The 12,566-nt window shown below is 37.7% G+C and overlaps 1 long non-coding RNA gene across 1 annotated transcript; it reads left to right on the forward strand.

The window, feature by feature from the left end:
• Positions 1 to 8,139, forward strand: LOC109378998 (uncharacterized). Its single transcript, XR_002123097.1, has 2 exons — positions 1 to 4,048; positions 6,134 to 8,139. It is a non-coding gene; the product is annotated as an uncharacterized LOC109378998 (long non-coding RNA).
• Positions 8,140 to 12,566: the final 4,427 nt, after the last annotated feature.

Consider the following 12,566-nt stretch of genomic DNA (forward strand, 5'->3'; position numbering starts at 1 on the left):
GAAAAAGAAGAAATAAATTTGCTATTAATCACAATTACCATCAGTGATTTAAAAATAATAAAAACCTTAGCTTTATGATGCACCTTTTTTAAATGCAAGGAATCTAAATATACCTTGGGAAGTTAAAGAGCTCAGTCAAATGAAGAAAAAATCAACAGGTTGCAAATGTTAACTTTTTTTTCTGCAACTAAAGAGTAGTTGAAAGAATCTTTTCAACAGCTCCAGGTGAAGTTATAGCTGAAAGAAAGCTAAAACTAGTAAATTTGCATGCAAGTGAATTTAATGACAGCAGTTCCTCAGCAGAGAAAGATTAAACTGACAACTTTAAGATGCCACATCAGAAATGTCTCCACTCAAAATAGTTTTGTGACTGACTGGTTCTCACATCTTTACTAATAAACACAAGATCTCATCACCAGTGCTGGCAGGATTTCACAATGATTAGGGGTGGAGTGCCTCATTTGTGAGCCAGATGTGTCTCAACTGAAATCGGAAGATTCTCACTTGATAAACTCTAAATAGGATGATGAAAGTTACATGAGAAACAGCCTGGTGGAAGAATAAGCATGAAAGAGCTAGTTACACATTTTTGGAGCTCAAATTTGGGGTGGTTGTTATTTTACAAAGGTCAGAATTTTCTTTTATTTACCTGGTGTCTAACTTAGTTCTGAAATTGTAGTTCAGTTTTAGCCATAAGTGACAAACAAAAAGTCAAGTTTTGGAATAAAGATTTTATTTGTTGGTGATATGAATGCCAAATAATACTTTAATGGGATGTTTTGGTTAATGACAAAGATTGAGGGATAAACTGTTCTCACACTTTTTTTTTGTTTTTGGTGTGTATATGAGTAAACAACATGTGAAGGTGATATGAGACATAGCAATATTGAAAAATTGTAATGTATGTATTAGTCAGGCACAGTAATGTTGGCTGCCATAACATAATCCTCTAAAGTTCAATAGCTTAACACAATAAAAATTTATTTCTTGCTATGCCACACAATATTTTGAATACTTTATTACACAAAAGGCAGTCTTTCCTTAATTAAGAGGCCCAGAGTCCTTTTATTTAGTAGCTATACATATCCTAAAACCTTCATCCAGCAGACAAGAGTAGAGAGAAGAGTATATGGAGGCTTGCTCAGGAAGCTTTAAGGCCTGACCACATCTCATTGGCCACAACTTAGTTACAAGAATGACTGGGAAATATAGAATTTCTGTATGCTTAGGAGGAAAATAAGATGGGCATATTGAATGCATGGTTCTTTTTTCCACATTGAATTACCTCTGCAAAAACACCATTCGTTTTCACCAGTATGTGAACAAAAGCATGTAACGTCACAGATGGACTAGAGCAGGGACCAACAAATGTTTTCTGTAAAGGGCAGGATAGTAAACGTTTTCAGCTTTGTGGGACAAGAAGAGAAATTAAGAACATCATGTATGTACTTTTATAACCATTTAAAATATAAGTGTTTTAAATGTAAAAACCACTCTTAGCTCAGGGACCATATAAGAAGACACAGTGCCGGATAAGGCCTGGGGGGCCATAGTTGGCTGACCCTTGGACAAGAGAAACTCTAAAGGTAAAAATTTGGCAATGCAGGATTTTATGTTTCTCAGATTCTTTCCTAAGCTGGTTTTGACTTTGGTTGAGATTTTTCAAATGACCATTTGTGAGTATATAGAGTTAATTGAGCTTATGCAGAATAAAACAATACTTACATTCTTAGGATATAGCATTTAAAATAAAAATATACATTATAAACTGAATAATAAATAGAAAATAGGTTATATTTCAAAATATAGTAAACCTATGTCATTATAAAAGGGTTCATTTCTGCAACATAATGCACAGTTATATCAGGCTAATATTTTCTAGGCACTTTATTTGTAACAATGTTATTTAATGAGATTCATCTTGTACTTTGGTTATCTCAATTAAACACTCAGATGTTGCCTTTCTCCTTGCTCTTCCTTCTGTCTTTGTTTTAGAATATTTACTTTTCCAGGTTATTGTACAACTGGGCAATAATATTAAGCAGGGACTGGAATCATGGAATAGTCCAGGCAGAGCCACATAGGAAGATGTCTGTTTGGCCTGACCATACCAATTCTGACTCATGGTATGGTGAGGGATAAGACTTTAGATACCATTTAGATTAAGTATATATAATAAATAAAAGGGAGCATTTCAAAAATGTGATTTATAATATAAGATTTCATTAATGAATAGAAGATTCCTGTTGTGGCTTTTGGGTTTTTTATTAATAATTTTTTTATTATAAAAGTAGTATGTTTTCACTGTTGAAAATATGGAAAATAATAAAAAAGAAAATTGAAATCATGCATGCATTTATCACCTAAAGGTGATTGCTCTTAGCCTTCTGGTATAGTTCTTTCTTATTTATATACATACATACACACAACACACACACACACACACACACACACACACAAATATGCATAGCCCACCTATTTAGAAGTTTTTACATAGTTTGGGGACATAATTAGAACCATATTGTATATGGTGATTAAAAACCTTCTAAAAGAAAACTTTTAATGGCTGCAGCATATGATCTTGTATGAATATACCGTAATTTACTTAGCCTGACCTCTATTTTTGGACATTTATGGTGTACTAAATTTCTTTAATTAAAATAGCATTAAGAGAGGTATACCCAACAAAATGAATGCTTATATCAACAAAAAGACACGTGCGAGAATATTCATACCAGCTTTATTCCGAATAGCCCACAGCTGGAAACAATCCAAATGTGTATAAATTCTAGAATGGATAAACAAATTTTGATATGTCCATACAATGGAATACTAATCATCAAAGGAAAAGAACTAATGGCTGGCTGCTGCATGTAACAATATGGATAATTCTCACAGATATAATGTTTAATATGAAAATAGATACAAAAGAATACATTCTGTACCATTCTATTTATATGAAGAAGCATAACTAATCTAAAGTGATGAGAGATCAGAACAGTGCCTTGGGAGGGGTGTAGGCCCAAGGAAACCTTCAGAGTACTAGAAGTGTTCTATATTTTGATCTGGGTATTGGTACATATATGTGTGAAAACCAAGTAAGCCATACACTTCATGCAAGACTTGTGCACTTTCCATAAGTTGTACCTCAATAAAAAATATAAGGATAAAAATGCCCTGTGATACATCTCTGAAGATAGGTTTTTACTACAATTCTTATAAATTCCTTAATATAATCTCATACGTTCTAAGAAATGCTGTTTTGAACTACATAGCATGCTTTTTTCTGAAAGTCTGTGATCTCTTTTTCTGTTATTTCATAAGATAAAGGGTAGAAGTTTTCAGATCATGCTAGTAGTGTTTAGACTTGTCAAAAGATAGATCAATTGGGGAATCAGGACTAGAACAGTTATACTTTTCTTTGGATTTTGTATAAGTTCCAATTTAATCCAGCATTGAATATGTGAAACTGGAATTCAAAAGTCAATGTAATTAAAGATGTTCCATGAGGGATTCATAATAGGATTGTTTAATCTCATAAAATTTTCTAGTACAATTCAATTATGGTGCAATTAATGAACAATTGCTTTATGTTTGCAAGAATGTTGCTGTAATAGTTTATGGAGTAAGATAAATATGCACCCCATAGTACATTAACTTTATATGTAAATACACTATATATTGGTCAGGTTTTTGCTATGATAATGCTTTAACGAAAACACTAAAATTTCTGTGGATTACAATAACAAACATTTTCATTCACACTCACAAATCTGCAGATCAGCTGTGGTTTGACTAATCTTGGCCGGTCCAGGATGGTCTACGGGTTTCAGATCAGTTTCAAGTCTTTTCCCCATGTCTGCATTACAGGACCAAAGCTAAAGGAGCAACTACGTGGACTTCATGCTGGAGAGTGGAAGCTCCAAGGGGCCTGACCAGCCAACAGGCACATTTAAAACTTCAGCTCACGTCACATCCACTTATAGTCCATTGGCCAAAGCACCATAGTCAAGCCCAACATCAGTGCATTGGACATGGGGAAGACTGGGTGAGTACATTCCACTTGTAACAGTAATTACTGCTGCATAACAAACAACCCTAAAACTCAGTTTCTTAAAACAAAATAAATTTATTATTTCTCACCAAGTTTACGAGATGGTTTGGGTGGCTTTGCTAACCTGGGCTGGTCTTACTCCTGCATCTGTGGACAGGTGGCAGGTAGGCTGGGGGCGAGCTCATCCAGGGCCACCTCAGCTGAGACAACACAGCTCTGTTCCATGTGGTATCTCATTCCCCAGTAGGCTACCTTGGACTTGTTCACATAATGGTGACAGGGTCCAAAAGAGAATGGAATCTTGCAAGGCTCTTGAGGTTAGGCTTAGATGTGTACAGTGTCACTTCTGCTGTATTCTGTTGCTTAAAGTACCACAAGACTGGTCCAGATTCAAAGTGTGAGCAAATGGACTCCACCACCTGATGGGAAGACTTGCAGAGGCACCTTGCAGAGGGTATAGATAAAGGGAAGAGCAGAGAATTATGGTTGGCTTTATAATCTACCATATTGACTACATTGAAGTTTTTAAGGGGGAAGATAGAAGGCACATCTGGATTTTAAAAAGCAGAAACAATATTTGAACTTCATTATTCAGTTTCAACTTAGCTTTCCTCTCACAGAGATACAACATAAGGAAAAAAACTATACTGGGTTGCTTATCTTATCTTAGGATCCTACTGTGTGCTGCCCCAAACCACTAAGTCATCACCAGGTTTTTGCCCACTTAAAACTTTAGTCAGGCTCATACTGAGACCCTGAGGAAGTTGCTCACTAGTGCCCCTTATGGCAGCGGAGGAAGTTGACGCATAATACTTTAATTTGTCTCCATTATTTTCAGTGCTCATCACTCAACTAATGTAGCTGAAATTGCATGTAGTAAGAAACTGCATGATCAGAGAAACTGATACCAGAATAAGTTTTGGTGGTAAATAAAATTGTCTAAATAAGGTGTGAGTTTTAGTCTCATTCCCCCCATTTTTTTTCTCTCTAAGATCGTTCATTCCTCTTTTGGGTATCTTTGAAGGGACCTGTGGTGGCTTGCATTATTTTTCCCAGTTCTTCACTGGAGTGTATTTTCCTACCCTGTTGGTATTAAGTTTATCCATATGACTTGCTTTGGCTTACGGCATGTGGATAAGCCATGGTGTGTCAGTCCTGAAGCAAGGCCTTAAGAGACATTGTGTGTTTCCTCTCACCCTCTCATGCTTCTGCCCTGGGCAACTACTGTTCAAAGGAGGATGAGAGGTGTGTGGAGCAGACCTAGATCCAACCCACAATTTGGGGCCAAGGCCAGCTGGGCCCAACCCAGGCCAGCCAACCCCCACCCGCTCTGCAGACCTGAATAAATGATTATTGTTTTAAACCACTGAGTTTTAGGGTGATTGTTAACCAATTTCTACAATTGCCAGGAAAATGAACTGAAGTGTTTTTCCATGACTCAGATTCACATTTATAGACACTAAACCTGAATAAACAAATTCTATATAAAATTATATAGTTGGAAGACATTCATATCTCACCTTTACAATTTGTCACACCTAAATATATATTTTCTATGGGCTGGCCGAGTGGCTCAGTTGGTTAAGAGCTTGCTTAAGAGCATGAGCTCTGAGCAACAGGATTGTATATATATAATTTCTCACTATTATTAATATAATTTTTACTTTGACAATTTCAAATTAATCATTTAGATAAACATTTCCACCTATCTAAGTCCCAGCAGTAATATTCATGAAATCAAAAGTTTCAAAAGTTTGAGTTGTTGGTATATTTTTATATTTATGTCTGTATATCTGTAGCTATATCTACATCTATATACATATATATATATATATATATGCACATAGACTGTGGCAGTGCTCATTCTATATGCATATTCATCAAATCTCAAAACTTCATTTGTTATTTTCCTGGGCACATAAAAAGATGATATTTCCAAGCTAGGTGGGGCCATGTGACTGAATTCTGGCCAAGAATGGTTAAATCAAGAATGGTCAGAATCAACGGTGCTGGTTTACTCATTACTCAGGTACTGGTTCCTGAAATCTGTACTAACTCTCTCTCTCTTTCCTTATCTAGGGGCTGGATGCAATGAATATGGTTTAGGACTCCAGGGCCTTTGAGAATGGCAGCCAGTAGAAGAAAAGAACCTTGATTTTTAAACCACCTAGTAGATGAGAGGTTTCCTCTCTCCCTCCCCCCACCACACCATCAATGCTTACTGTATTAAATTACTGAGAATTCAGGAGGTATTTGTTTTAGTATTTACCTGTCAATAAAAATGTACAATCCTTAAACTTAGAGCACATCCACACATCTCTTACCTAAGCTTATCTCTATACCACTTGTGATCTATGTGCCACACTTTGGAAATACAGCTATGTCCAAATCCCCATTTTATAGTCAAAGAAACTGAGGCCCAGAAAAGGTACCACCAAGTGTTCACAGTGAGTCAGAGCAGGAGCTGGGGCTAGAATCCAAGATGCCAAAGTCCCAGACAGGTCATGCTCCAGGAATGCCGTCCGTGTATTTAGTCTCCTCAGAATTACGTAATAGTTTGTAACCGACACTGCCAATGTCCCATATTGCCCTGGGACCACTGATGGATGGCAAGGACTTCCCCCACTTTGATCACCTGTGACTATGCTTGAGGCCACAGGAGTGTATCCTACCTGCACACAGGGATGGATGCCCTGGGAACTGTGCTCCACCAATGCACACACAGGAGTTGGTGGGTAAATACCCTGATTTCCTCCCTTCAGTGCCTGTTCTACAGTCTCCCAGCTGGTCTTTAGGGTAACTGAGGCCCCATTGCCCACAGTGATAACCCGCTCATTGCCACCTCCTCTCTTGTTTCCTTGTCTCTCACTCTCACTGCCCCCTCCCCTACGTGACAGGCAGAGAGCTTGAGAGAAGGCCTCTCGGAGGAGGTGACCTTTGAACAGAGGCTTGAAATTGAGGAGGGACATAACAGAAGAGAGTTTCATGCAAAAGATTTACCGCTTAAAACAGTTCTGGAGATGGGAAAGGACTTGGCATGCCCAAGGCATAGAAATGAGGCCTGTATGGCTGCAGCAAGGGGATGAATGGTGGAGAGACTCTTAAAGAGCTGGGCATGGGTCAGATCCACAAAAGAGGTTTGATTTTAGCCCAAGAAAGGTGGAAAGCCGGAAAAAGTTATTAAGCAGAGGAGCCATTTAATCTGATTTGTGTTTCTGGAGTTTCATAACAGACCTTTTCAAAAAATGCAGGAACCAAGTCCTTGGCTTTTTTGGGGAGGAGGCAGGACAGGTACCCAACAAGGTCCACTTGTGAGCTCCCTGTGAGGGGCAGCGAGGCCTGGTGGTGTCCAGTTGTCCACGCACAGAGACCAGCCACCCCCCCATTTTCACCATGGTCTGTCTGTTCTTCCAGTTAGAGCTGGTGGAGGTAGCCCTGGATAGGTGAAGGTACCCCCACTTCTTTCTAAACTGACACCTTGGGCCCTATTCTGTCTCAAAGCCCTTAAACTGCCAGCTACCTCATATCAAATCCAAAGTGGAGTTAATTCAACTGGGAAGAAAATATGAGCCACGATTAAAAAGGCAATTCCCCCACACTTTGCCCCACACAAAATAAATATCTTTTTGCACCACACCCTGTTAAAATTATTAAAGGAGGCTCTAGCAATATTTCCATGCCCAGGGGAAGAATTCTGTTACAAAGGTAGACAAAATGGGCTCTTGAAACTCCAACAAGGGATCCTGGAAATGGCGGGGGAAACTGTGAACTGTGGATGTAGAATAATTGACAATAAGTGGTCCAGACAAGCCCAACAGCTCAGCCTTCTGAGGGGAGTCTCTGTCACCCCATTCCCTTCAAAGGTGGGGGATTCTGTTGTGAAAGCAATTAGGTTGTTTGAGACTTGGAACTAAGACGTCTCAAAATTAAAATAAAACTATGGAAATCCAAAACCAATCAGTACTCAAAAGACTGATTAAGTCTGTCTTTGAACGTATAGATGCTTGAGCAATATTATTTGAGTTATTATATTCATGAGGATTCTGAGAAGTCTTATGGTGTTATTAAAGTTTTATGTGAAACGATTTTGCAAAGCTGTTTTTGGTGTGAGCCAATGTGACAAGCACTTGGATAAACACTGTTTTTCCTCTGAGAGGCACATTTATTGTAGTTTCAAAATGGATTTAAAGAGTGGAGTCAGAAAGTGTTTTAAAAGGCCAGCTTATCCTTGCAGGTTTTGCATTTCTTAGTCTGAAGCTCCCAGCCCCCACCCCTACTCTGAAGTTTAAAAAGATGGTTTGACAGTACGAATTACTTTCTTTGTTTTCCATTTAACGGAGCTTGAGGTTTTTATAGGTGTATAAACTATTTTTATAACTAAACCTCTACAAGTTGTGGCATTGAGAGAAATAGTCAATGGCTATAAAATGTATGATAAATTACTGCTAATAAAAATCCAAGTACTGACCATTTTAACAATTAAATAATTGCTTTTCCATATAGTTAACTTAATTCTATTTTAATCCATAAAGGCACATTTATTAAAAGAGATAGTTACTGCAAGTGCATTGAGACAGTTGAAAATGCAAAAAGACTTCCAGTATATAAACAAGATACAAATGTTTGATTCATGGGTATTAACATGAGTGTTTGCATATAAATTGACACGTATGTATATGAATCTTCATGGGATTGCTGAAGGAGAGATTTTACTTCATTTTTATTTATCTTAACTTTAGAGAAAGAGTTCAAGTTGTCACGTTATCAACGTACTAACCATCTCTGTGCTCCAATTTTCCTCCTAAAATGAGGATGATAATAGTAGTTACTTGAAGGGTTGTTGCAGGTAAGAATCTAGATCAGTGACTGGCGTTCCATACATGTTACATATGTTCCCCAACCCATAGTACCCAGTATTGAGCATGTAGCTAATGCTTAGCAATTGCTTCTTAATTAGTATTCTGATAAGAGAGATATTTCTAGAATTTGAATAATAAGACATGCTACTTTTGGTAGCATGTGAGTAACATGTTAGGAATTCTTATGAGAACTGGATGTTATATTTATTTCTTTTTAAATAGATTGATAATGTTTAAAGATGTATACTATTACAAGTAGCTATGGCATGGAAAATCCAAAATGAATCCAATTAACTGCCACTATCCACCTGGTTATTCAAATTTCTCCTTACCTTCACCCTTCACAGTCTACCCATCAGCAAACTTTACTGACTCCCTACCTCCAAAATACATCTGAAATTCACCAACTTCTCAACCCCAGCACCAGCTCCTCAACCAGAACTCCATCAGCTCTCATCATGGCCCCTCCAACAGTCTTGACCTCTTTACCACTCCTTTCCTTTTTCAATCCCTTTCTTCCATAGTAGTAAGAATGATTTTTTTTTAGAATACATTAGCTATTATTTCTCATTCTTTTTAAAAACTACTTTATTAAGGTATGATTGGCATACAAAAAGCTATACATTTTATGTATACAACTTAAAGAGTTTGGAGATAAGTATACATTTGTGAATGCATCACCACAACCTATGTCATAAATATATTCATGATCTCCAAAAGTTTTCTCTTACCCTCTTTATTTATTATTATTATTTTTTTGTAATAAGAACATTTACAAGATTTATCCTCTCAGCAATTTTTCAATTTTACAATACAGTATTATTAATGATAGGCACTAGATTGTATAGTTGATCTCTGGGATTTATTCATGGAATGATCTTTTAAACAGCAAATGAGATCATGTCATTCCAATCTTAAAACATATCTTGGGTTGTGCATTGTGTTAGAATAAAATGCAGATTCTTTGCCATGGCCCATAAGACTCTACAAGATCTGGTTTTTGCCTGTTTGCTCACCTCATCTTGGGCCGTTCTCTCACTGACTCCCTAAGCACCAGGTTCATTGTTTTCCTGACAACTCCTGGAATATATCCATTCTTTTTTGTCTGAGGGCCTTTGCATAAAAATTCTGTTGTGTGTTTCACCCTCATGCTCCTCCGTTCCCCAAGGCCTAGCTGCCTTTTGTCCTTCAAGATTTTAGTTGGAATATCACCTCCTCAGAAAGGTCTTTCCTGAACATCCTGTATAAAATTGGTCCCTTCTCTTAGGCTTGTTTTCACCACAGGTCTGTATCTCTTTCATTTATTTTATTTTACTGTAAGTGCATTACTTGTTTATTTACTTGTCTTTTGTCTGTTTCTCCAGCTAGACTCTATGATCCATGAGCTCAGTGGGCATGTGTGTCTTGTTCTATCAGAGCATGCCCAATGTCTAGCACAGTGCCACATACACGGTGGGCAGTCAGTAACATTTACTGAATGAAAGATGGAAGTGTGGCCATGCCCAGTTATATTTTGCTATGAAATGCACATGAAAATAGTACTCATTTTGCTTTTTATCTTTTGACAGGATAACAAGAATTTGTTTCCCAACACTTTTAGGTATTTCTTGCCACTTTTATGCCTTTATTTGTTCATTTCCTTTAGCATGGCATATATGCTGCCCCTCTACCACCTGCTGTAGATGAAGTCCCATCTCAAAGACTACCTCTTCCATGAACTTTCCTCTGGTTTTCCCAAATGGATATGCTCTTTATTGAACTTCCTTACTTTTCTCTTGTGTCTTCCTAAAGTCTGTCACCTTGCTGACTGTTATGTGAAAGTGGACTACAAACTTTCTCAGAGCCTGTTCAGTCTTTCATCCTTGAGGAACCTAGAAGCATGCTTTATAGATAACCTTACCCTCTGTAAAAGTCACCCAATTAATTTATGATGAAAAACTGAAAAAATGTGTTAATTACCCAAATGTTTCCAAATGTCCAGATGTTTAGCTTCATTTAGGAAAAAAGAAAACTGAATGACTGTCTTCCTTTTCATTTTTGTGGTTTAGAATTGTTTAAACACAATCCCATGGTTTGTTTCTTATCAGCTTAACTGTGTTCTCTCCCTTGCTCAAACAGTACATATTTGCCTCCATCTAATGCTTCCTCTTTAAAAAGTTTTTAAAATTTAGTGATTCCTCTTTTAAAAAAGACTGAGAAACATTAAGCATATTAATATTGAATAATAAATACCATCAGGTGGAATTTGTTTTGTTCATTTTGTAGGAAGAGCCAAGGCAGACCCACTCAAAGAACTGGCATTCTCTCTATGCCGGGATCAAAGGGCAGGTGACCTAGATTCCAGCCTGATGTTTGTAACATAATGTGTTTGCCACTCTGCCTCCGAATTCCAGAGAAGGTCACAGTGAAATGAGTGAGGTTGGTGGTGATGGCATTCTATTAACTTAAGAGGCTTAGAGAAGTAATATGGCTCTCATTTTAGAAGTTAACCACTATCCTATTTTTATTTTGACCTTGTACATAAATACCCTATAACCTGGCTACACAAAATGGGGGCTGTGAACTTTCTGGGGTGATGGCAATGATCTGTGGCTTGACAGAGTTCTGGATTACCCAGGTGCATACATTGGCTAGAACTCATGGAATCAAGCAGTTAACACCTATGTATTTCCCCCTCAAATATCATACAACAATTAAAAAAAATGACTCATGGGTACCGATAAAGTAAAATAGTACAGAATTGGATAAAAAAATTAACAATAAAAAAAATATGCAGGCAATTATCACATGATGTAGTCTCTGGCCAGCAGCATCCTCCAGAATCATCTGAGAGCTTGTTTAGCATGAAGACCCTCAGGCCTCACCAGGGACCTGCTGCATCAGGACCCCTGAGCAAGGTCCTCCTGGCGATTTGTGTTCATATTAAAGTTTGAGAAGCCCTGTCCTAAAAAAGAAAAAAAAATAGGGGCCACAGTTATCTACATGCTGAGGTCCCTCTTAACTGTGCTGCACTGTTCATCTGTTATTTTGGTTGAAATGTAGCCATTTCCTCGCTAGCCCCACTTTGCAGTATCTCTCCTTCTGTCTCTACCTCACAGCTTCCTGGACTTGTGACTGACGTTGGAAGCTGTCATTCAGGTTCAATTTTGTTCACAGCTATGCACTGGCCTTGTTGAATGAGCCTAGTGAAACCACTTAACTTCTGTGCTCTTCTGTTTATCCTTCTTTACAAAAGACATAATGGCACTGGGTTACCCAGAGCTTAAATTAATTAATGTTTATAGAGCACTTCAAGCCTTGGGGATAATTATCATTATGGCTAATGAAGCTTGCTGCTAGTCCCTCGCCCTCACTGAAAGGCAGGGAGCTGCTCTGGGTAACACTATCCAGAGAAGGTGGAAATTTAAGTACCATTTTTTTCTTTGGTCACTCTATTGATGTTTTTGGGTTCTTTTATTTTTATTTTTACTTTTTTATAAAATGGATGTAGATGAATTAAGTCAAGTGAGTTTATGGTAAAATAAGCAAAGCATGTTCCAAATGCAGTGCTTTTTCTCTAGCCTCAGATAGCACACTTCCACTATTTCTTGGTTGGGAAGTGAGATCCAAATTAGCCTCAGAGAGAAAGAGAGAGGGGGGAGAGAGAGAGAGAG

This window comes from Hipposideros armiger, unplaced genomic scaffold (assembly GCF_001890085.2).
Source record: "Hipposideros armiger isolate ML-2016 unplaced genomic scaffold, ASM189008v1 scaffold_20, whole genome shotgun sequence".
Taxonomy (NCBI): domain Eukaryota; kingdom Metazoa; phylum Chordata; class Mammalia; order Chiroptera; family Hipposideridae; genus Hipposideros; species Hipposideros armiger.